This window comes from Chroicocephalus ridibundus, chromosome 5, assembly GCF_963924245.1.
Source record: "Chroicocephalus ridibundus chromosome 5, bChrRid1.1, whole genome shotgun sequence".
NCBI classification, from domain to species: Eukaryota; Metazoa; Chordata; class Aves; order Charadriiformes; family Laridae; genus Chroicocephalus; species Chroicocephalus ridibundus.
The window spans coordinates 4,607,345-4,630,514 of record NC_086288.1 but is presented as its reverse complement, the minus strand read 5'-3'; the positions used below and the strand labels follow the sequence as shown (position 1 = coordinate 4,630,514).

The 23,170-nt window shown below is 40.2% G+C and overlaps 1 long non-coding RNA gene across 3 annotated transcripts in view; it reads right to left on the bottom strand.

Annotated features, from left to right (window-relative positions):
• Positions 1 to 20,345, bottom strand: part of LOC134516569 (uncharacterized) — a 36,001-nt gene extending 15,656 nt beyond the window's left edge. The window contains exons 1-8 of one of the 3 annotated variants that reach the window (XR_010071361.1): positions 19,118 to 20,345; positions 17,899 to 18,305; positions 14,647 to 14,811; positions 11,882 to 12,159; positions 10,716 to 10,880; positions 8,325 to 8,534; positions 4,793 to 5,115; positions 2,293 to 2,490 (exon numbers count right to left, since the gene is read on the bottom strand). This is a non-coding gene — a long non-coding RNA (uncharacterized LOC134516569). The remainder of the gene's footprint in view (positions 1 to 2,292; positions 2,491 to 4,792; positions 5,116 to 8,324; positions 8,535 to 10,715; positions 10,881 to 11,881; positions 12,160 to 14,646; positions 14,812 to 17,898; positions 18,306 to 19,117) is intronic. The other 2 variants (XR_010071362.1, XR_010071363.1) reach the window with 2 other exon arrangements.
• Between the last annotated feature and the right edge of the window lie 2,825 nt (positions 20,346 to 23,170).

The following is a 23,170-nucleotide window of genomic DNA, read 5'->3' as shown; positions in this document are numbered from 1 at the left end:
AGAAAGCGATTTTATTCTAACTACAGCTTCAAGAAGGGATTCGAATGCGTAACGCGGGGGATCTGCACTGTACAAGGCGCGTGGCAAGCCCATCTGCCGGGCTGCTTGCTCTCCTAACATACCTTCTTCCTTTGACTCCAATGGACACTGGGCAATCAAAACAAGTGTGAGTATGTCCCTGAAACTGTCTGAGCAGAGGAGAACACAAATAATGGCCATGAATGATGCTTACTGTATGAAAGATGATTAAAGCCATTTCTAATGTACTCTGTGCTTAATGAATGTTTTAATGTAAATATTTACCATTGATTCTCTTAGACAGGGTCAATCAGAAACACCCTGGAACTGTATGATGCGCGCTGCTGAGTACCTTCTTTTCGTGAAGTTTAATTTGATCGCATTATTTATTTCACTTTTGAGCATAAACTTCGTATGTCGATGCTTAAAGAAAATGAAGAATGTAATAAAAAGCTGGGGTTGAATAGCAGGATCTAACTCTGTTGAAGAAAAAGTGATTGAAACTGGGTATTTGGCAAACCTCCTTAGCAATAAGGGCAGGTAGATCAATTTTTAAAAGGCTGGCAATGAACACTCCATCTCTTTAAATCTTGAAAGCTGGGTCTGGATACCTTAGCTGAATATATATTCTACTTTATCCTAAAAGTTTTTAGATTTGAAGTAAGAATTACTGCATGACATTTTCTGGCCTCTGTTATATGGAAGGTCAAATCTGTCGATCACGGTGATCCCGTTGGGTCTTAAAATCTTTAAACCTATTGCAAAGCAGCTAGCTGCCAATTAACTTTTGTGCTTGGAGTACACATCTTCAGTTGAGAGCTTCACATGCCTGTGCCGATTTACCTTCCATTCCTGGAAGAGGTTGAGAATGTAGTTTAGTTGCTTCCTAACTGCACGGGACTGTTTCATTTAATTTGTGTTTTTTCATTCAGACCCATTTCTGGGTCTGTAGTTTTTGTCTTAATTATTTGCCGCAAGACTTTATTTTTATTCCATATCCTTTCAGCTTACAGGATAGTGAACAAGGCATGTGGACATTCATGCTGATCTCATCCCTACGCATTAGGATTAAAAACACCCGAAGTTAATTTTGTTTATTTGCCTTTTTTAATCTGCATTGGGTACTACTGTTAATACTAGGGTGGGGTTTTCTCATTTGTGGCCTTTTTTTATTTGTCTAGTGCCTTTAACATATCCTGCTTTATATATTGTTGAACCACTTTTTTGTCCATTACCAGCTCCCTGATGAATTGGGATGAGCTTGCAGATTCAGCTGACAGAAGGAAGAGAGGATTCATGTTTGGCGGCAGCATGGAGTTATGTTGGCTCAAGATGAGAATGACCTAACATTTGTCATCTGTTGTTTATTCTCTTGTCCTCTGCCGCAAGAGGAGATCTCTTTGTGGATGGCTCTACTGGAGTTTTTAATGTTTGTGTCACTGTGTATTTATGGAGTTGTTTTGCACTTCGTAGGGAAGGGAGTGAGGTTTATGTGACGATCCTTGGAGATGTTGCATCTTCAGCGAGGAGGTTTTCACAGGAGAGGAAAGAGGTGACAGTGTTTACTGTCAGCTTCACCCTGGAGCCCTTGGTACCAGCCACGGCCCCAGACTGAGGAGCAACTGCCCTAACAAGGATCAAGAGCACAAACATCTGCTCTGAAACTGTGCAGGAAGTTGAAGTGGGGAAAGGAGAAAACATCCCAAGTGGTCAAAACAGCTTAAGAGAAGAGGAAAAACCACACCTTATATAGTATATGTACGTACCTCAGTAACGTTCACTCTCTGGAGCAACAGACTGTATTTCATGGTCATGAGACCAAATTCAGGTCTTAGGACAAACGTTGCAATGTTTTACTGGTCATATGTGATAATATATACCATTGGTATATAGTCATTACAGGCCAGTGAATTACACACACAAACATCCTTGCAAACACTACTTTTTTTCATGGATATTTTGTGAGAGACAGGTCAGTCCACAACACCAAACCGGCAAAGGATTACTTCAGACCGTAAGGTAAGAGTGAATCTTCCCCTGAAAAGGCAGCAAGAATCTTTTTGGTTGAAAGTACAAAACAAGATAAATATCATGTTGCCTTTTGGGTCAACTGCCTGTGTAGGCGTCTGTCAGGACCGTTTCTGACGTTTATGCATCCTGCACAATTTGGCATCATATACCTTTTTTTTTTTTGCCTTTTTTTTTTTAACCTTGCTGTTCAAGATAAACTGTAGCAAAATGGGGTAGCACTTTGATTGCTGTAATCATACGTACCACACTTAAACATTCTGAAGTGTTCTTCATCTCCTAATTTTCGGCTATCAGTAGCGTTTATGACCCACTTTGCTCACTCTTGAAATCATAGCTGCTGAAACACAGCGCCCGCCGTAAGAGGGTTGTCAGCAGCCTTTTAAATTGTGAACTCCTGTTATTCAGCGTCTCAATAATTTTATTTTTTTTTGCTTCTTCCTTCTGGGGAGAAGAAGAGAGGAAACCGTTTTGGATCATGACTACTCCTTGGTCTTTCCAGACTATTCTTATTCAAAGACATGCTAAAATTTTAAGGCTAACATCAAAAAAACCTAGAAAATTATTTGGCCAATTCCTTCTTTAGTTTAATGGACGCTAACTATGAATTGCCTTTGAAAAACCAAACCTAAACTATTAAATGTTTTGGGTTTTTTTCTCCTCATTTGTCAAGTATTTTATCAACAAATTTAATTAAACTGACCACAAAAGAACCCAGAAATAGGAATACAAAAGACATTAGATTTTTTGACAGATATGAACGTGCTAATTAGCCTTCAAATCAGCCACATTAAAAAATGAAGTCTTTAGTACACATCTCTATTGCTTTTTATTAAAAATAAAGAATTAGAAAAATACCAAATCTCAAAGAATAGATAATAAAGTTTTCAGCATATTGAAACAATATTGGTAAATCTTACTGATAAGCTATTTATAAAAAAAGAAATAAAGTGCTGAAATTATAATGAGACTCTGCGTTGTTGAATCTGCCTCTAGGTGTGGGAACAGGGCTATTTATACTGTTTTCTAGAGCTATTTAAATTGTTTCTTTTATGTTGTATGCGTTGGGTTTCTTTTGTTCTGTTTTTGTGGGTCTGCTTTCTCCTTGTTTCTTATTTGAGTGCTGAGGATCATCCGAGCCAAAGCCATTAACTTTCACGTGGTTTTCAATCAAGACCTTTGCAAAATGGCCAATTTCACAATGGCTTTAATGGAAAATATAGATTGCTTCATATTTGATTTAGACCTCACCCCTATGCTTGTTTTCTTTTTCTCCCCTCAGGTTATAAAGCTTTGCATGATTTTCCTCAGTCTTTTCTGGTATGAGCATGTAACTTGCACAATTGGTCTGCCCCTAATTATTTTTAAACTGCACTGAAAATCATTAATGTTATTTCTAGTGATGTGCTCGCAGTTGATATCCTGAAAATTAAAACGTTCATTGGGAAATCCTGGTTCCACTGGAGTTAAAGAAAAATTCATGTTGAGTGAGCATTTTTGCCTATATATCTACGCGTGCAGCTCTAAATATAATTCAGTGGTAGATCCTGATTTCTCTCCAGATGATCTTTAATAGAAATATTGATAATCTTTAATAGAAATATTGATAATCTTTAATAGAAATAGTAACTATGGCTGTTATAGCTGATATTTTACAAACTGTTGGTTTACATTTTCCAGGGAGATTCTCCTATGTGGGATTTTCTCCCGTGTCAGTCCAATTGAAGTGAAAGCGACAGTCTTGTTTAGTGATTTTATTTCAAGAATTGGGACACTGAGTCCTTTTTCACTGGTGCCGGAGCCACTTTCTGCTGAGGCCATAACAGCGCCTAAAGCCAAGAGAGTTTTATAGGACCCGGGTTTCCTTAAAAGTATTTCCTAGTGTTATTACTGTCTTTTATTATTGTGTGCATTTTAAAAAATAGACTTTTCTGTAGTATCCAGACACCGCAATATTTACCTAACTATTAAACTAACAGTATACAATATATGGGCAAGCGACAGTATGGTTTTGATGGATGAGGTGGGTTTTTACTGCAGGAGAGGTAATTCCTACTTGCTTCGCTTACAGCTGTTGTCACTGCCTGAAAGGAAGAATATACAGAATAAAAAGGCGGTGAAGAGGATGTACAGATATGATTTTTCTTCGGAAATTATTTTGTTGTTCTTTTGGGCTGCAGCTGGAAGGAAGTGTTGCTCTTTTCAAACACATAATCTAAAAGCATCTGGAAAAGTGAAGGTAATGGACTCAAGAAAGACGTTTTTTTCAACCGCTCATAGTGAATATGACAGATATTTCTGACTGCATCGTTGAGGCCTTATGTAAAAATGGAAACTCTATTTAATTTGTGTCATAGCTGTGTTCTCAGAGCACTATTTCCAAGAGGTCCTAACACAGCAATGGGCAGGGCTGGTGATGGGAGTGATCTGTTTCACCCATCGTGAGTTTTTTGAATGTAGAATTTGCGTGTAATTTATAAAAATGCGAGTTTTCCTTACTAGAGATGTGCATCCCAGCCTCAGCAGATCTAACACACAATTATGCTTCACCTATCCACACCCAAACAGAGTTTGCATGTCGCGTAGATTCAAAAGAAGGGGAACAGAAATTGCTGCCTAAATAAAAGAGAATTAAATAGGAAAGAAAAAGAGAAAAAGAGAATCTAATATGGCCCACGGGTCCTTCTTACATTACAAAAGGCTTCTTCCATAGGCTCTTTTTGTGATTCGTTTCATTTTGACCCACCTGCATTTTGTCAGTCGCCTTCTAAATTTTGGCCTGAGAACATCCTCAGGAGGAAGAGCTTGGTGCAAAACTGATAAAGGCATGCTCAGAAGAATGGTAACTGGAGACAGTCTCTATGAAAGTCCCTTTTTCGCTTCACTCCCAATTTGTACTGCATGTCTTAAGAACACAATGGTGATTTTTGGGGTTTTTTTCACTCATATAGTTTTTCAAAAAGATGGCCAGCTTCGCTTCTTAGGTTTTCAGGAATGTGGGTTGCTGGCTTTACTTCATTTCCCCGGTGACAATATTGTGTCGCAAATGCATTCAGAGTGGACAGAAACCTTGAGAGAAAAGAGCAGATTTGTTTATTGAAAACCATCACCATGTTACTTTTTAGCAGCAGGGAAAATGTAACGGCAGAAAATTATTCAAGCCCCATGTGTCCTGACTGCAAAGTGGATTTGTAGGAATACAGAGCATAATAAGCAAACAGATTCACTAGACAACATCTTTAGTTCTTCTGCTATTATTTTCATTTAATCCTGTTTCAAAGACAGAAGTCCCTCCAGCTTCTCAAAGTGAGCGTATGGACAACGCATGGCTATCACGACTATGTCTTAATATCCAGCTGCTGTTCCTGTGTAAACTGGGAACGGCTGCATGGCTGGTTGGAATACACTGAATGAACCCGGTGCTTGCATAAAAATATTTCTGAATACTTTTAGTCAATCGCCTTTTAATTTGGATAGTTGCTGTTCTTGCCATAGATCGTTGAGACGTCAAGATAGGAGATAAAAAGCAGTTTGACTTAACAGAGGTATGGAAACTGTCTAGAGGGGGGGAAAGGAGCTCATTCTTTCTTCTCTGCCTTTACAGATCGAGGCTTGGGTGGACTGGGGTAAAAAATAAGTCTGGGTGGGTTTAGCATCCTTGAAAATGCCAGAAATGGAGTAACTGGCTGACCGGTACAGATTGCAGATAGGGCTCTTTCATCGCTGCCCTCAGTGAATGAAATTCTTTTCCTTCTACATTCATAGACTTTTTGATTTCACCCTGGACGGTTTCACCTTCGAGCTAAGCAGCAGCCTCAGTGGTAAGGTACGTATAACTGGAGCAAGCCATTCAAGTCCCTTTTAAAAGCAATATATTAAACATGCACAAATTTTAAAAAGGACAATTATAAAGAAACATCTTTTTAAAAGTGCTTTTTTAGTGAATAAAACAAAATTATTTCTTCATACTCTTGTGCAAAGTGGGTGGCTACAAAGCATGTGCATAGATTTCTGGAGATACAATGTAAAGGGGATGATAATAATAATCCTTTTCTGTCGCCAGAGAGTCTGCACAAAGATTCCATCATCATTTTGCACAGTATGATAAAAAATGCATTAAATCCTCGACATCAATGGAGGTTCAAAGTGAAACAGAATCAAGCAGAATAAGGTACCCATAAAGAAAAGAAATAGCTAAATGATATTAAGGAAGCCAAGATAACTGCAAAATTAACAACACAATAGCTTATAGAGTCTGCTTCTGCTAACAAAAGACAATCTTTACCACCTAGCATCTCCATTCAGTCCTGGAAAGAAAAGGTAATTACATTCTGGAATGAACAAAATAATAAAAGCATGGTTTTACGATGATAATTTAAAATTTGAAGTTAAGATACTTGAACTCTGACCTCTCCATAAAAAGAGAGACTTACTGTCTCTGCCAACACCACGATGTTGAATGATGCCACAAGCAGTTTGAAGTTGAGAACAGGTCCCTGACTGTGTTTCTTGATTTACTGTCATCCCCACATCAATGCCTCGATAGGTATTCTTGGGGGAGAAGTTTCCAGGCTGCCTTGATGCGGGCAGGGCCCTTTGGGGCATGGTTGCATGCAGCATGGAGCGAGCCATCAGGATACGGTACGTCTGTGCGACGGCACCAAAGGCCAGAAAAGGCATGAAGGGTTTTCCTGGAAAGCGGGATTCTCTCTGGAAAGACTCCCCTATCCCTTGCTGAAAATAAAATTTGGAAGGTTTCTTCACGTGCTGTGCCAGGACATGACTCTCCTCCAGAAGCTGACAGAGCCGGTCACACGTTTCAGTGTGAAATCTCAACACAAACAAACGTGTGCACATTGCACTGACAGCTCTGAAGTCATGAAAAGAAACTGGCCCTGGGGCGGGGGGCAGGCAGGGAAATGCCAGAAACACAACTCTTTTTGACAGGGCAGTCCATTAGCTTGCACAAAGGCCTCCCAGAGGCAGAACTGGGAGCCTCCCATCCAGCAGCTCTGAAACTAAGCAAGAGAAGTCCTTTATTAGCAACGGGTGGAGAGGCAGCCCCAAGAGGTCTCCTCCGTGACAGAAACCCCCCGTTATCGAACCCGTGTCTGACCTAAGCGAAGTCCTCCCACAGACTACAGCTTGCTGTAGTCAATGGGCTTGCTGCATAGTTAGCGCTGACAAGGTTGGTTTTGCTAAGACACCGTCCATCCGTAAGGGACAATAACCACAGGCTTCGAGCACCCACAAGTTGTACGCTACTCAGTCCAAAATGGAGTGGTGGCTTAAGTCTGCTTTTAGCTTAAAATACCCATGAATTTCTAAAACCCCAAACCCAAAGGTCTTGTGCTCAGCTACAGCTTCTCCGTGGGAACCATATTCTGGAGGCTTTTCCCCATGGAAGTCTCCTGCTTTGTATTTGTGGCTGAAGCCAATAGGCCCAGAAATATTTTGGGGGTTGCTTTTTGTTATTTTGCGGTTTACAGATACACATTTATCTTCAAAAGCAAAGGTCAGAAGCTTGTATTAATTAAAAATACTTCAAAAACATCTATCTTGGAGCTCTTCAAAAGCCAGAATAATAAAGAACAGGTGAAAAGAATTGCAGAAAAGGAGGTTAAGGAAGATGCAAACTACTTCATATTTTTTTTTAGACTTTTTTCTATTATCCACATCTCTTACATAGAGGGAAGTTTTAAATCGAGTAAATTAAACCTCTACACCGTTCACCTTTGGACACAGTGCATAGGTAGAAATGGCTCCTGAGGTGACTGTGCTACTGCAGCAGCCCGGCAAAAGCCAATGTAATTTTGTTTAAATTCAAAACATGTTCTGGCAACACACACCCATCTGCTAACCCTCTGGCAAAGAGTCAGGTCTGCAAAAGTAATATGAAGATGCAACTCCTGGCTTCTAGTATGATTTTTCGCCCCTTCAGATGCCTCCAAGAGCTTTTCAACTGCCTAAAATAATTTCTGTAGCAACCCAAGAAAATAGCTAACGAATGCAAGGGAGGAGAGAGGCAAATTAAAAGAAAGAGGGAAAAAGTCAGTCAAAGGAAGAAGGAGGACAGAGACAAGAAAAGCAGTTTCAGGGGGGAGGCTCTGTTGCTCGTTTCGTTGTTGGAATATAGGTGGGGGGATGGATGGGGGAAGGCTCCTGTGGAAAGGCCTAGGGTAGGAGGAGGATGTTACTGAGTTGGGGGGTTTAAAGATAGTGATACTGATTATTTTATCAGTAAAGCATTCAAGACACACTTAACTATTCTGATGTACCTTCAAATATTTTTGGCAGTTCTGCAGCGTTGGCATCCATCAGGCAAAAAAGGCAAACCCACCATGCGTTCCTAGGGATCGGTTCGTGTGCCAAAAAAAGAGGTTGTCTCCTTCATTTATCCTTGTTTTATGCTTATGTACTCATGTTGCAACATGATGAATTAATTGCATCTTAACAATGCTACAGGTTGACTGCATCAAATTGGATGACTGTAAAATATTTCAGTGCAGTAATTACCATATGTTTCAAAAAGGTTTTTCTGCATATGATATAGCACGTGTATATACGACCATAAGTAAAGAAGAAAAAAGAATATTAATACATGATTTTTAAGGAGAAAAACTTCCATGAGAAGCAGAATAACAGTTCTGATCAATAATGAACAGAAAAAATACAGGACAAAAGTAGAGAGAATCAAAAGTCAGTGTTGGGGAGAGCGGGAAGTGAGGGAGGCAGAGACAGCATAGCGAAGGCCTGAAAAATGCTAACAAACGGATGTTGAAAATGGTACGTTGAACCAGGTGTCTCTACCTGAAGAAGGGAGCAAGGGTTTTGCAGAGTAGATGTAAATATGCCTTAAGGACCTGAGCCAGGATCAGTAAGGCCCTACCAGCCACCACCTATGGCAATGGAAACAGAGATTTCAGTGCCTCAGAGGACGGTTGAAGTGATCAGTTTTGAGTTGACACCCTGAATAACATCACCGGGGGAACCGGCAGCAGGAACTGATATGCATACAAGTTCAGCCTTCCCTGGACAGAAATAGGTGTAAAGGTGTCCTTGGTCTTCCCATGAAGGGCCAGGGGCAGCAGAGCAGCTGGGCAGGGAAGGAAACTGAGCTTTCTAAGAGAACAAGGCGTACCATGGAACTTTGGGTTTGCAAGCGGAAAATGCACCCATAAAGAGGAATCTGTCTTTTTTTTCAGTCACTTGGGTTGCACTTGGTGGTGTTGGAGAACAAAAAATGAAGGGGGAATTGCACAGAATCATTTTGATAAAATGAATGTGTGGCAGCAAAGAGGATGGTGGGATTTTAACCTGCAGCTCAAGTCATTTTAAAAATGAAATGCCAAATACAAAACTATGAAGGCAGGAGAGTGTGTTTGTAGGTTTTTTGTTTGTTTTAGAAATTACATTTTTTCCCCAGTTTGGACTACAGATGGGTCTCATGGGATTTGCTTTCAAACATAAGGGAGATATTCAGGCTTTCAGATTTCATTACCACTTTCTTCATTATTGTGCCTCCAGGAGCTATAAATAACACATGGCTAATTTGTGAATATGGCACGTTCCAGGGGATGTGTGTATTTTAATCAGGGCACCTTCTGACATTTGGTAATTGGTTTACAGATTTGTTATATAATTTGATGATTATTAAGTTGCTAAGAGGAAAAAAAATCTAAATTCATGTGATCTAAAATCTGCCCTCATTGGACCCTTACAGCAGCTGTCCTCCTTATAGGTCTAACTGAGAACAGATTTTAAGTCAACGAGTACATAAACTGACATCTATTTTCTATTTCTTGTAATTTCAATAATGTAATTAGTCAGTATGTTATTCATGACAACTTTCTTATAATTAAAAATTTTTATTTGTGTGCATACCACTAAACTGCTTGCTTTTAGGATGTCCGTAAATTTTGTCTGGTAAGAAATGAGTTATTATGTGGGAAAGGTACATGCTTGTTGCTGGGGGTTTTTTTGACCCGCTTACACGAACAAGCATTGCAAGCGTTCAAATTGAGAGCAGTTGTCTTAGATGCTGCGAAAAGATACTCGGAAAATCTGTGCGAAGTGACCAGCCACAAACGCCACTTTATTTCTGGACGGAATGTAAGTTATTTAAGCGTTACATGTATAACAAATTTCTTTTTATGGTTTGATCCTTTGAATGGAGTGCTAAAATGAGTTTTACTCAGTCCTGGCCAGGAGGCAGCAGTACGGTCAGGTGTCTGCATAAGCTTGCTTTGCTTTGTACTCAAGGACATGGATTTAGGGAGGAAAAGACTCATTTTGCATCCTGTCTGAGCGTTTCCCATAGCTGTACCTCATGCAGAAAAGAAGTCATCTTGAGGGGAGAGGACGAGCTGTAACCATGGCAGCTGCATGTTGGACCTTTCCCAGCAAGGGCTTGCGGCCACAAACCAGCAGGGCAGAGCCAGCACCTGAAATTTGTGTGCTTCGTCTGCCAGTGCCTGTCATCCCACCTGGCTGTCACTTACATCTCAATACAGACATCTCACGGAATTATAGCCACTTGGGGGGATATCAACAGTAATTTTCTTTATATCTACGTACTGGCATTCGTATTTATGCATTAACATCATATGCCGCTGGCATATCTGTATTTGTTCTCTGAGAGCATTTGCAAGTAGACATTCAGTTATTACCTTTCCTTTCTTCAGCATTCAAAATCAGGTTTATTTTCAAAAACAGTTCTGAGGATGTCTTTTGTGTAATCCTGCTTTCCTGCAGCTGGGGCATGCAGTCCTGGAAACTGGTTGGGTAGTGATTGGGCTGGGTAGTAGAATGGGCTCCGTATGAGAACGCCCTGCCTAAAAGAATAGAGATCCGATGTGGATTAATACGGAACACTGTCTCCCATTCTTTGTACTATCAAAATCAAAAGTACAGACATTCACAGTGCAGTACAGAAAATTTATCACATTTTAGATTTCAGTTATCCAAGTACTCATTTTCTCTTTTGCACAAAACAAAACATACCTGTCTGGACTTCCACAGCTATCTTACTTCTCTGGCTATACTCATTGCCACATAATGTTTAGAGTAGCCGGTAGTTAACTAATATTTCAGCTATAGATTACTGTACTGTGGTTGCTCATTTACATTAGTAGCTCACTGGATAAGGGCAATATGTGCAAAACAGCGGGTTCAGATGTGAACATCTGCTAGTTAGCAGCTAGAAGCAGGCAAGCAGTTCACAGCAAGAAGTTCATGCCATTAATTTACTTTTTTTTATCATTCATAAAAAACCCACCCACACACTATGATTTTTAATACGCTTTTTGCTAATCTAAATTGTTTTAGAAATATTTCTTGTTAGCCCATGAACAGCCTGGAACTGGAATTCTGAGTACTTCTATGCTTACATTGTATTTTTCAAGTTATGCTGCACTTAACCAGTGCAGTATCAGCTTTTTGAGACTGATGCCGAGTAAAACAAAAGTATCATAAAAATCCACTAATGCCCCTGTCATTTCTTCCCAGTTCTACTGTTGTTTTGTTGCAGCAAGTATCCCATCAGCAACAGCCGCATCACAGCGTATGAAGATGCCATTTGTCTGCCCAGCCAAATGTCCCTGCATACGCTTCTACCAGCTGTTCACAAGTGGCACGAGCTGCCCCATCTTCTCATGTGGAGCTGCCCCATCATCGCATGTGGAGCTGCTGGGAAGCCTTGCTGTGCCCTGAGCCAGCACTGCTGACGGCCAGGGATGGACGGCTATGAAAGGCTGCAGATGGGGCTCTTGCTGTCCCATTAGCTGATGATCGCAGCCACCTGTGGCATGTTTGGACATTAAAAAATGCGACGCACCTGTGATAGACGTTAGCATCTGTCACTGCAGCATGAATTGAGGCAGCCTGGGCTGTACAAGGCTGGCTCAGACAAGGCAAGCTACCCAAAGTCTTGTCTTTCCTTTCCAGATCTTCACCTCTGCTGGCATATTGAAAACCTGCAGAGGCTCCAGGTGCTGTGGAGCCTGTATTTGCCTTCTGCAACTTGCTGCTGACATTTTATGATGCTTTACATCAGAGTTTCCCTCTGCCGCTGAGCCAGAAGGAGTGACAGGGGTGCTGAAATACTTGTGTTTGCTGCAGGGACAAGGACACACAAGGGGCACGCTTAGAAACCAGAAAGAGTCTCCCCGCAGTAAGGTGAGTGACTGCGCTGGTCCCAAGCAGTGCTGCCCAAGAAATGCCACGATCGCTCTCATGTTGCTAGATGCAGATCCTTGACTGTGGCTAGAGCCTGCAGCTTGGGAACAAACGAGAAAAGGACATTTCTGCAGGGTGCGATGGGGTAATAGCTCCAGCTCTCCTGCTGAGCCGGGCACCTGGCTCCGTGTCAGCTTCTCCTGTCAAATACTGGAGAAAGCATTAACTCGTTTTCCCAGTGGAAATCACTGCCCAGCGCTTCCCGAGGCCCTACTCCTTTGGACTCAAGTGTGGTATAGTCCGGCCACCAGCCCTTGGTAGTGTTTTCTGTCAGGGCTCTTTTTCTTTTTTTTTATTATTTTTTTTTATTATTATTTCACACGTGTCTGTGCATCACAAGGCTGCTTGGTTCCTATTCACAATGTTGTAGGGTTTTTTTTTCAATAAGTCCAAAGAAATGTCATGGATAAATCAGTCTGAGTTTTTTTCTTGAGAATAAGGCAGCATTTACTTGTCAAAGCCAATATTGATGATGTTGCTTTGCAAATAGGTTTTGTCAATTTCTGGGATCTTTGAGGCCGTCCAGGCAATCAGTGATGGGTTATATTGTGCTGCCTTCAGCTATGCAGTAATATAACTAGAAATACTGCAATTTTTTAGTGTACATAGCCATAAAATAGACTTTCCCATAAAGCAGATTAAGGAACATCTTTGATGCTTTCATTCAAAGAAATACCTCTTTCCATAAGGTGAGCGTTAACAAGACAGTAGTGTCACATTTTCATGACAAGGTTGCTAACTGAACAGATCATTAGAGAGAAAAGGATCAAAGCCGTTTCCACACGTTACATTTCAGGTAGACGTGAGTGTGTCACTGACAAAAAAGCTAAAGTAGCATGAGGGGAAGCTCGCTCCTCCTGCCTTTCTCTCCTTTGCAATTTCCTTTCAGTGAGTCACAAACTTCTTGAATTTTAAGAGAGTTGTGTTGCAATCCACCTGCAAGGGTTGATATAACTCTGATAAGAGACACAGACATCAGAAAAGACGCTGGCTCTCCTTCGTTACTAGTGGGCAAGACCCAAATACCACATTAAAGAATTTAGTGTTTAATTTTTACTGGCCTTCCAGGTCTTCTTGGTCTGGAATTGCCTTCTTTTTTAGTAAGGAAGAGTTAGTCATCTAACAAAAAAACCCTGAATATATTCACTAAGCACAGAAAAAATGTTTCTAGCCAGCGCAGTAAAACAAAGTTTCTGAAATTATTCTGCAAAATGTTTTTAATAACACTGTAGTCCCGAGCACAAAACTAACATCAATTTAAGTGGAAAAATAAGCTAATTTAGTGCGTAAGCCTACAGCTTTTCTCTCCCCTGTATCTACTGGTAGGACATTCAGTGCTTTCTTCCAGGGATACAGAATATATAACCTACATCCCAATGGCACAGGGAGCTGTTAGATCCTGATCGCAGGGTATTCTGCAGGCAAGAAAGGACCTTATATTACTTTATAAAGTCTGCTGAATTTGTTGGATCATCATTAATCATCTTTAAGTGCGGATCAGCTCCTTGTATATCTCAAAGATAGAAGGCGAGCCAGAGCTGCACTGAAGTTAAACGTTATACAATAGGATTGGAAGACGTGTACCCAAAGCGCTTCTCAAACTTTCTACAGATACTCCAACGCATTTGAAGCGTTTGACAGAAAAGAATAGGCAAGGGCAACAATGATTGATCCATGTTTTTAAGAAAAAAATTGAAGCCATATTTCCACCAGGGGGTTCAGACGGACATTGATATATTTATCGTGAAAGAGCCCATGAGCGCCAGCCTTTGCATCACTAAAAACGTAGCCTGCTGCAAGAATTTAAAGCCGTAATGTAAGATTCATAGCCACTCTCTTTATTTATTGGAAAAATCTCTTGCAGCTGAGTAAAGACATAAATACAAAATTAAATCACAAAACCAACTTTGAACTAATGCTAAGGATACTCCTTAAACTTAGGGCGCCCAGGCAACATAAAACTGATGTTGAAAAACAATTGAGATGAACAGTTTTTATTTACTCACCCATTATGCCAAACTTCACTATAGAGCTAATATGTAAAATCACCGATTATTTAAGACTATTTGCTCCGTAAGCATAACAGGAGGACTCAAGGACAGCACGTTAGACAAAGATAAGTCCATGAATTTCTGTCATTATGATTTGTAGCTTTCATGTTGCTGTAAAATTATTTTTGTAGTTTATTTTACTAGTGCATCATGCGAGAGAACTTTATACGCTCTTGAAAAATAGCTTCATAAAAAACAAATCTGTCACATGAGTTCTTTGAGTGCATAGATATGGGTATGAACGCCTATATTAGGTTAATATTATTTGTCCTCTTAGGTTACTGCAGATATTTTAAGTGTCCGGGATACTTACAATATTTCTGTGATGTGTTATGGACTGATGCGGGACTTTCTGCTTTCTCCGTCTTCCCACTTTTTCTGCTAGGACAGCTCGTAGTGATCTGAAGTGTGAAACTAGGGAATGAAAATTTCTTTTGGATGTAATCTGAATTTTCCTGGAGCATGCTATTCCCTGTAGCTGGAGAGAGAAAAGTATAAAATAGGTGACAGATGGGCAGTTTTGTTAGGGGGAAAAAAAAAAAAAGAGGAGTCATGGAGAGACATGGCTGTGTGGCCAAGAACCCACCTTGTGGCTTTGAGATGAATCACAGAATCATAGAATAGTTTGGGCTGGAAGGAACCATTAAAGGTCATCTAGTCCAACTCCCCTCTACCCTCTTTTAGTTTAAAACCGTTACCCTTTGTCCTACTGCTACAGGCCCTACTAAACAGTCTGTCCCCATCTTTCTTAGGAGTCCCCTTTAAGTACTGAAAGGCCACAAGGTCTCCCCAGAGCCTTCTCTTCTCCAGACTGAACACCCCTAACTCTCAGCCTGTCCTCACAGCAGGGCTGCTCCAGCCCTCTGAGCATCTTCCTGGCCTCCTCTGGACCTGCTCCAACAGGTCCATGTCCTTTTGATGCTGGGGGACCCAGAGCTGGACACAGCCCTGCAGAGGGGTCTCACGAGAGCGTAGCAGAGGGGCAGAATCACGTCCCTCAATCTTCTGGCTAGGAGACAGAGATGTGGCCATGTGTCAGTAGGAGGAAAATGTGAGAGCGAGCGACAGGGCAAGACCAACCATGGCTGGCACGGGAGAGGCTCCTGCGGCCGCTCTCCCAGTCACAGGCTGAGGAGTGGGAGAGCAGAGCAGCTTTCTCCTCTAGTGGCCAGGAGAAAGGGGACAAAAGAAAAAGCATCCCCAAGTGCAGTTGGCGTTTGTGTGTTATTTTGGGTAATGACCATCCATGGTTTCTACACAGGGACTTTTCATCTCTAAATCTTATAACTCTTTATCTCAATTTTGCAGGATGCAAAACTGATTAATTACACTAGCAGCATTAGTATAATTACTGCTGATTATTCTCTGAGCTCTCTCTTCTTCAATCATCCTACTTCTGAACCTGTTAATTGGAACTAAATCCCTATTTATCAAATAGTGTAGGTTTTGGCATCTGAAGACAGTGGATTTTTGCTTAAGTCTTTCCACCTTGAACTCAGGTATTGTTATAAAAGCTTTGGGAATATTTCTGTGGGATTTATACTGCTTATAACTAGATTAGGATTTGGCTTTTTTTTGGTTTATATCATTTGAGCTCTTTGAGATCTGAACATTCTGGAAGGGGAACAGAGGGAAGCAGCGGCACTACCCATGCTCAGATCGCACTGGTTCAATGTGTAGGGAGGATGAAGTGACTGGCTTAGTCTATCCAAGATGCATAACGGTTATCACACAAGATGAAGAGGAACTGTTTAATTTAAAGATTACATGGACAAGGGAAAGGCCTTTGCTCTCATCTTCTAGACTTCACGTCAAGACCTTCAGACTACCAGTATTTACTTCTTCAGGAGAAAATTGATGCAAATTATCAAAATGAGGACTCTGGTCTGTTTTCTGCGCCTGCAGAACCAGCACAGGAGATGCCTTGGTTTTCTTCTTCCTCTCCCCAGCAAGTTAATTCAGGGAGCTGTGAAGCCCGAAGATGTACAGTTTGCCCCGTGCCCCAGCCCCGGCTTCATTAACAGCTTTCTTTTGGGGCTTTTTTTTTTGCACATGCCACCCCCACCCCAAAGTGCTGTAAAAATACTAATAATGATGAATAGTATTTTCTCTTTCCAGTTTCCCCTATCCGAAAAATCCTTCTCTGGCATACATACCATATAAATGCCTACTGAGCTTTCTGACTTACCGTTGATCGCTTTAATTAAGGGTATTACTCATTTGCTTCTAACTGTTGCGTAATATTTGTATTAACAATCTTTTTTATTTCGAGTTGCTGTAACAATTCAAGGGTACAAGAGAGAGATGCTCAGGCATATTATATTGACCTAACAGCCAGCTGGGCGCAGCTCAGACAGGAACAGTCCTGGTGAGAAGAAGGGAGCAATGGACCAAACCTGGGAGTCTCTGGTGCGCAAACAGGAGAAGACCAAACCAGGGATCTGCTCCCAGGGCACTGGAAACTGGGAAACCGGTAAAATGCTGCTTCCTGTTCTTTGTTGGGTTTGGGTGGGTTTTTTGTTGTTGTTGTTGGGGTTTTTGTATCAAATTTCAGTATCAAAATTTACCAACGTTTTAGTATTTTTTTCTCTTAGTGGTGCTGCCATCTTCGCTGCTTGATAGTAGCAGGCTGATAGCAACAGGGAGTTTTCTTTCAGTTTCCCCCCTCAGTCTCATCATCATTCTCTAATGACTGGGAGAGTCAATGGAATTCTCTGTAATTCACGAGCTCCAGGCATTTTGCCCGTTAGGATCTTTTTTATTCATCATTTTGGTAGCCACAGCAACTCTTCTCAAAGTGAAAAGGAACATAAGGGGAAAAAGTCACATCCTGATCCTATCCTGACCCCCTGCTTTGGCAAGTGACTTGCTACAGATCTTCTTTAATGGTTCATCATACTTAATTGGAACAGGAAACATTTGGGGCTGTGCCAAAACCATTTCTGTAGCTGTAACCTGCAGTGTCTCCACAAACTTCTGCACACACCTTATACTCAGACCTGTATATAAAGGGATGATCAGTCCCTTTACAGTCAGTTCTTCGGCAGTATCCCCATTTTGGTGTATTTCCCCATACGCAGTCCTCTGAATCACCCACTGGCCCCATCTCGTATCGCTGTGCTATCTCAAATGTATGCACGCTTTGTTTAAACTCGATGATTAAGTTATTCTCATGATTCTGTCACTAAAGATATGCTTAATCTTTCCTCTCTGTGAAAAAAGAATATCATTTTTATATGGTGACTCATCCCCTGGATTTAGCATTACTATATGCTGTTGATTGCTTATTTAAATTGCATTAATATAAAATGCTGAATTTTGGTTTCAGTGACATTATTGAGTGGGGGGGGGGGTGCATTGATTGTAATATATGATGTTTAACTGAACTCACTGAAGATTTAGCATGTATTAATTTTTATTAGAGGAGAAATACTTGCCTGGCGAACAAGTTTATAGTGAGAAGGAAAAATTAATCTCCAGACTTACAGGATATTTATTAAAGGGAAAAATTATGCAGCTTTTCCCATCTCAAGTACTGTTTGACCATTTACCCTCAAGCACTTACTTGAGCTCCACTTGCCATCAACCTAAGTTCTCTGCTTCACTCCTTCCTCCTTTAAGTAGGCAAAGGAAACACATGGTCCTCTTTCAGATTCGTCTCTGTTCTTCTTCAGGTATAGTTTCTCTTTTTCAGAGAAACTTCATCTGTGGTTTCCTGTTTCTATCATTTGGAGATTTTTTTTTTGTGGAAGAACAAAGTCCATTTCTTTCAAGTGCTCATTTTCCAGTCACGATCTTGTGCTCTTTTCTTTCTAATTTTCCATGAGTCCAAAAAGTAATTCTTTTTTGGTGTCACCGCAAAGAAAAAAACCAAGCAGCTTCTGCTGAGGTTACCCTGTAAGTCTTTCCCATTGTAATCCTGATTATGAAGTCTGAGTTCTGTTTTCAGGCTAACGATCTCTCACCAGGTAACTGCAAAGAAAACAGAAAACAATGAGATGGGAGAAGAAACAGGAGATGGTACAAATGTATTTTTTTCTCCTGACCTTCCAAATCTAAAATGCTCCTGTATTTTAAAGTACAAGGCGTGAGCTGGGGGAGGGACCTAAAATGACACCATACATTCTACTAGCCTTTTATGGAATTTTTCTAATATTTCTAACCTTTCTGATGGCAGTAAACTTAGGTTTATGCTGTTGCTGGGCTTTTTTATTAAGTCTTACATAAAACCATACTATCTTTTTGAGTTCCGTTTGTTCTTACTGCAAATGCCATCTCATGCTTGCCTGCTTTATTAATTCCCACAGTAGCTGGCTTGTGAATCGTAGGCCATACCCTCCCAGCTTCTGTGTAGAGTCTATAAAACACCTCCATCCACACACGTGGATTAAAACGCTGGAGAAAGTCAGACTTTTGTTAAAAACACAAATGTATAATTTGTGGTAGGATAATTTAGTTTTTCCACAGTTGCTGGTACCTTCTAGTTTAAGATTTTAAAGGGCTTTTGGCTGCAGCAGTGGAGAACGCTTGGCAGGATCTGGTTCATAGACTGCAGCTTACTGACAACTGGGCAGGTATTTGTTATTGTCGTATGTAAAATGAGACCCGACATTGAGAAAATACAGAAATAAGAGTATTTTTTCACCTTACCCTGGATTAGTATTCACATTGTGGGGACATACAGTCCATTTCATACTTTAAAGCAGAACTCGTGACACTGAACCCTGTTAAGCTCCCGTATTACCTCTACTGACATAGAGCTGGCCCGGCTCCTAACGTCTTACCTTGCTTTAGGCATCTGAGCAACCGAAGAACTCTGTACAAGTAGCAAATTATCCAGTGCTGGATCCTTTGCTTAAATCGCGCATGTATTGAACTGTCTTCACGACTGTCTAGGTGTGCATTCAGCCTGTCTCTTCACTGAATCTGAACAGCAGGGCACAGAGGTAGGTAGGCACTATTGTTACCCCCCCACTGATCTCCACTGGGCGGTGGCACATAAGTGGGAACAAATTAAAAGGGAAACAGGGTGTTTTTCAGTATTAGTTGTAAAGTGGAAGCACAGGTGGAACAAAGACAGTGCTATTAATCTATCAGCCTAGGATGAAGGCAGAAATAAGAAAACTATTGATTATTTTTTTTTAACATTGTTAGAATCAGTAATGCATCACTTCCTTATGAGAAATGACCCATCCTCCTCCCTTCCAATCCTGTCACTTTTGTAATGAGTTTGTATTAGATAACCTATTTTCTGTAAATCAGATCTGCGATATTGTAGCCCAGACTTCTCAACAGACATCAAACCATCTCCTCGGTAAGAATCTTGTTAAATTATTTATTTCTACTCGAACAAAGCACTTCACAGGTGAGAAAGAACTGTAAGGGAAGTGATATTTAAAATAGAATTAGGAATTTAAAAAGTTTATTTGCAGTCCTTGGTTAAGTCTTCTTTGTTATACAAACCATTCATCTTAAATCTATGCTTAAATCTTTCTCATTTGGGACTTAATGCCAAAGTCCATTGGGTGAGGTATTAAAAGACTCATAACCAACTGCTAGGGGAGATCAGCAACCTTGAGAGAATATGAAGCAAGCAAGAAAACTTCAGATTCTGGAAGTCCTGAGTTAATTAATTATGGGAAAGAATGTGATGCTTTGGTTTGTGCCATACCAGTGCACACTGGACTTCAAGTGCAGTGCAGTATCAATTATTTAAAAACTTGTCACAAGGCAGAAGGTTCAGTAATTTCATCCTGAAACATTCCAAAGTTCTTACACTAATTCACCAAAGTTTGCAGGTTTGTACTTTACCCCCTGCAGTCTCTGCTTCACAGTCAGTTCTCAATGACCGTTGAAACACCTCTACCTTAAAGGCAGTTATCACCAAAAACCTTTGCACGATTTTGAACCTCAGTTTCACAGCTTATTAAAAGCTTTAGCAAAGTTTCTTATGGAATATGAGAGCTGACTTCCCGTGAAAATGACAAAGATTAATTTTATTGGGTTTAATTCTCTGAGGATTTAATTGGAAGGCAATTCTTTTTTCTTTTTTGTTTTCATCAACAAAATCTCACCACTTTATATTAAAAATAGATGTATTTTTTGAGAATAAACACTTCGAGTTGAAGACCTTAAACTGTAGAGAATAAAAGGCTGATTGACTGATCTGCGTTATTCACAAAGTTCCAGAGACCTTATGCCTTTTTCTTATTTAAAACAACAAGAATAAGGAACTAATCTTTCTCCTTATTGCCAAGCGTGGAGATGCACAGATGGACGGCAGGTCCTCAAGAAGTTTCACCATACAAAAGTTGTTCTGTTTGCAGCAGTTGTGGGAGACACAGAAGACGGCCTCAGAATCTTACTCCCTGGCCACGTTAAGGTTTGCTCCTAGGAAGAGAATTAATACGCTGTAGCTATTTTTCCATAAACTCTTGGTGGAGAAAAGGTCCTGTAGTTTTTTTACCCAAATGTAACCTGGCAAGGGTGATGTTTTTCAGCTGCATGGTATTAACAATCTCTGAATTCCTTTGATCTATTACGATTTTACAGGTTATCTGAAGTTCATTTGTTTTCTCATTTATATGAGGGGGAGGGTTCTAACATTTAAAACCTTTGGCTTTTTTTGTTCAGTATGGTCAAATATTTTTTGCTTGGGCACTAACCCTCCATTTTCTAGTCCTTTTTGGGTAGCCATCAGAACCATGTGAACTATTCTGCTCAAAATAACAGCATTAACAATAGCAGAGGAAAGGACAGCTTCTGAAAGAATGACATCAGATGGATTTATTTTCAGACTAGAGCTTTTAAATCATTTTTACTGTTCTCCAAATAATTCTGACATTATATATAAAAATAATCAGAAAGCATGCCATGTTTTATCAAAGGTACATGATCTTTTTATTATATTAATGTACAGTTTAATGGGAGAACACTAGAATAGGATCAGTCACATCATTAATTTTTAAAGCTATATTCCGTACATTGTCAGTTTTTGAAGAAAAGTAAAAAAGGTCTGTAGCTAATCTTTCCCCTATACAGTAAAATGCTTCTTATGGTTAGTGCCAGTTTAATCGGTAAAAGGTTTTTTGTAATTTTTTATTCTTCTGAATTGCATGGGTAAGTAGGTATCAGTTTCAATGAACTATTCATTACACACTGATTACAAGGAATATTTGGAATTACGTATAAACCTACTGCATTCTCTCAGTGCTTATAACTTGGTATTGAATCATTTTAATTCTTTTTATTATCTTTGTAAAGAGAATCATACAAATGATGAATTCAACTTTGATTCATATTTGCTACGGCATCAAAGCCTTCTTCCCTCAAGCTATTGAAAGTATGTTTATTCTGTAACAGGGCAGAGAAACCGAAACACTGTGAATAACATGCACAGTCTTCTTTGTACCTCTGCCCTGGGCTCAGATTTTTTGCTCTGTTTTAATGTTTTATGGTGTTAAAACCATTTCTTTATCTGACGGGATTCCTGTACTGAAGGATAATAATTAGGCTGGATATTTCAATCCAAATACCGGAAGGCTGAAGAATAAGATAAGAAACAGAAATGAGGATGCAGTTACTGAGCAGGTGTGTACATCCTAGGCAATGGATGTTAATGAACCCAGTAGCATGCTGGGATTCAAGGGTCCATAGTGGTAAAAAAAAAAAAAAGCATGCCACATAAATTTAAATCTACATTTGCACATCATATGAACTCTTATTCCGGGCTTCTCTAGGATTCTGGCTTGTCTTAAATGTTTTTTTGAACTGAGACTGTAACTGCGGCATAGGGAGCTGCTGCTGCTGAATTGTCATATTAGCCAGGCGGTGTCAATAAGGCACATTGAAAAGATACAATGTTCTTGGAGTAGATGAGCTAAGATAATAAAAATTTATGAAATAAAGGACCTAAAATATTTTGCACAACAAACACAGCTTTGTGCAATTAGGAAGGCCCAGCCACTTTGTCCTCGCTCCTGAGAAGTAAGGAAGGAGCTAGAAACTAGAGTTGACCAGCAAATTCTCAATGTGAAAGAAATTCTTGTTCTTGTGTATTTGAGCCCTACGCCTCTAACATTTCTTATCAGATTGATGTAGGAGTAGTCATCCAACAGGTTTTTTTTTCTTCTCAACTTTAGCAGCAGTGGAGTAACTGTCGCTTTAAACTATGCCTAAGTGGATTTGATCCTAAGGATCACTCACACCTGAGAGCCAGGGACAGGAGAGTTCAACACACGAATGAAGTCACAAGTAAACAACTGTGCAGGAGAACAATCTGTCATGATTTTAAAAGAAAACCGGTTTGTTGAATGTGAACTTTACAAAATGGACACAGTGAATGAAATTAAGGGGAAGTAATCTCCAGCTACAAAGGGCAGCGCAGGCAAAAAGGCTGACCTGTGTACATGGTTGGGGGAGAGTTCAGACAAAGACCACTAATCTGAAGAGCCCAAGTAGGCAAGCGAAGTGGGGAGAATGTGATGTCGGCAGATTAGAAAGGTCAAAATAATACATAACTTCAATTCATGGCTGCTTATGCTGAAAGTAACATGGCTGTGGATATTCATAGTATGGATTTGTTTGCAGCTTTTAAGAAAAATGGAGACTTACCTTGAGGCTTGCTCTGTCTCACGAGAAGGTTCGTCCTCAGACAGCTTTCCAGGGTGGCTCTAAGCTAATATCTTGGACAGGACTATTATTCATTGCAATTTAATAGGAGAAGAATAGCAAGAAAACTATCACCTGTTACCTCCTTGTTGTTAGCATTCACCGATTCCCAGAACAAATAAGGATGTCCTCCTCCTTGCGACTGTATATATCTGGATCAAGAAGAT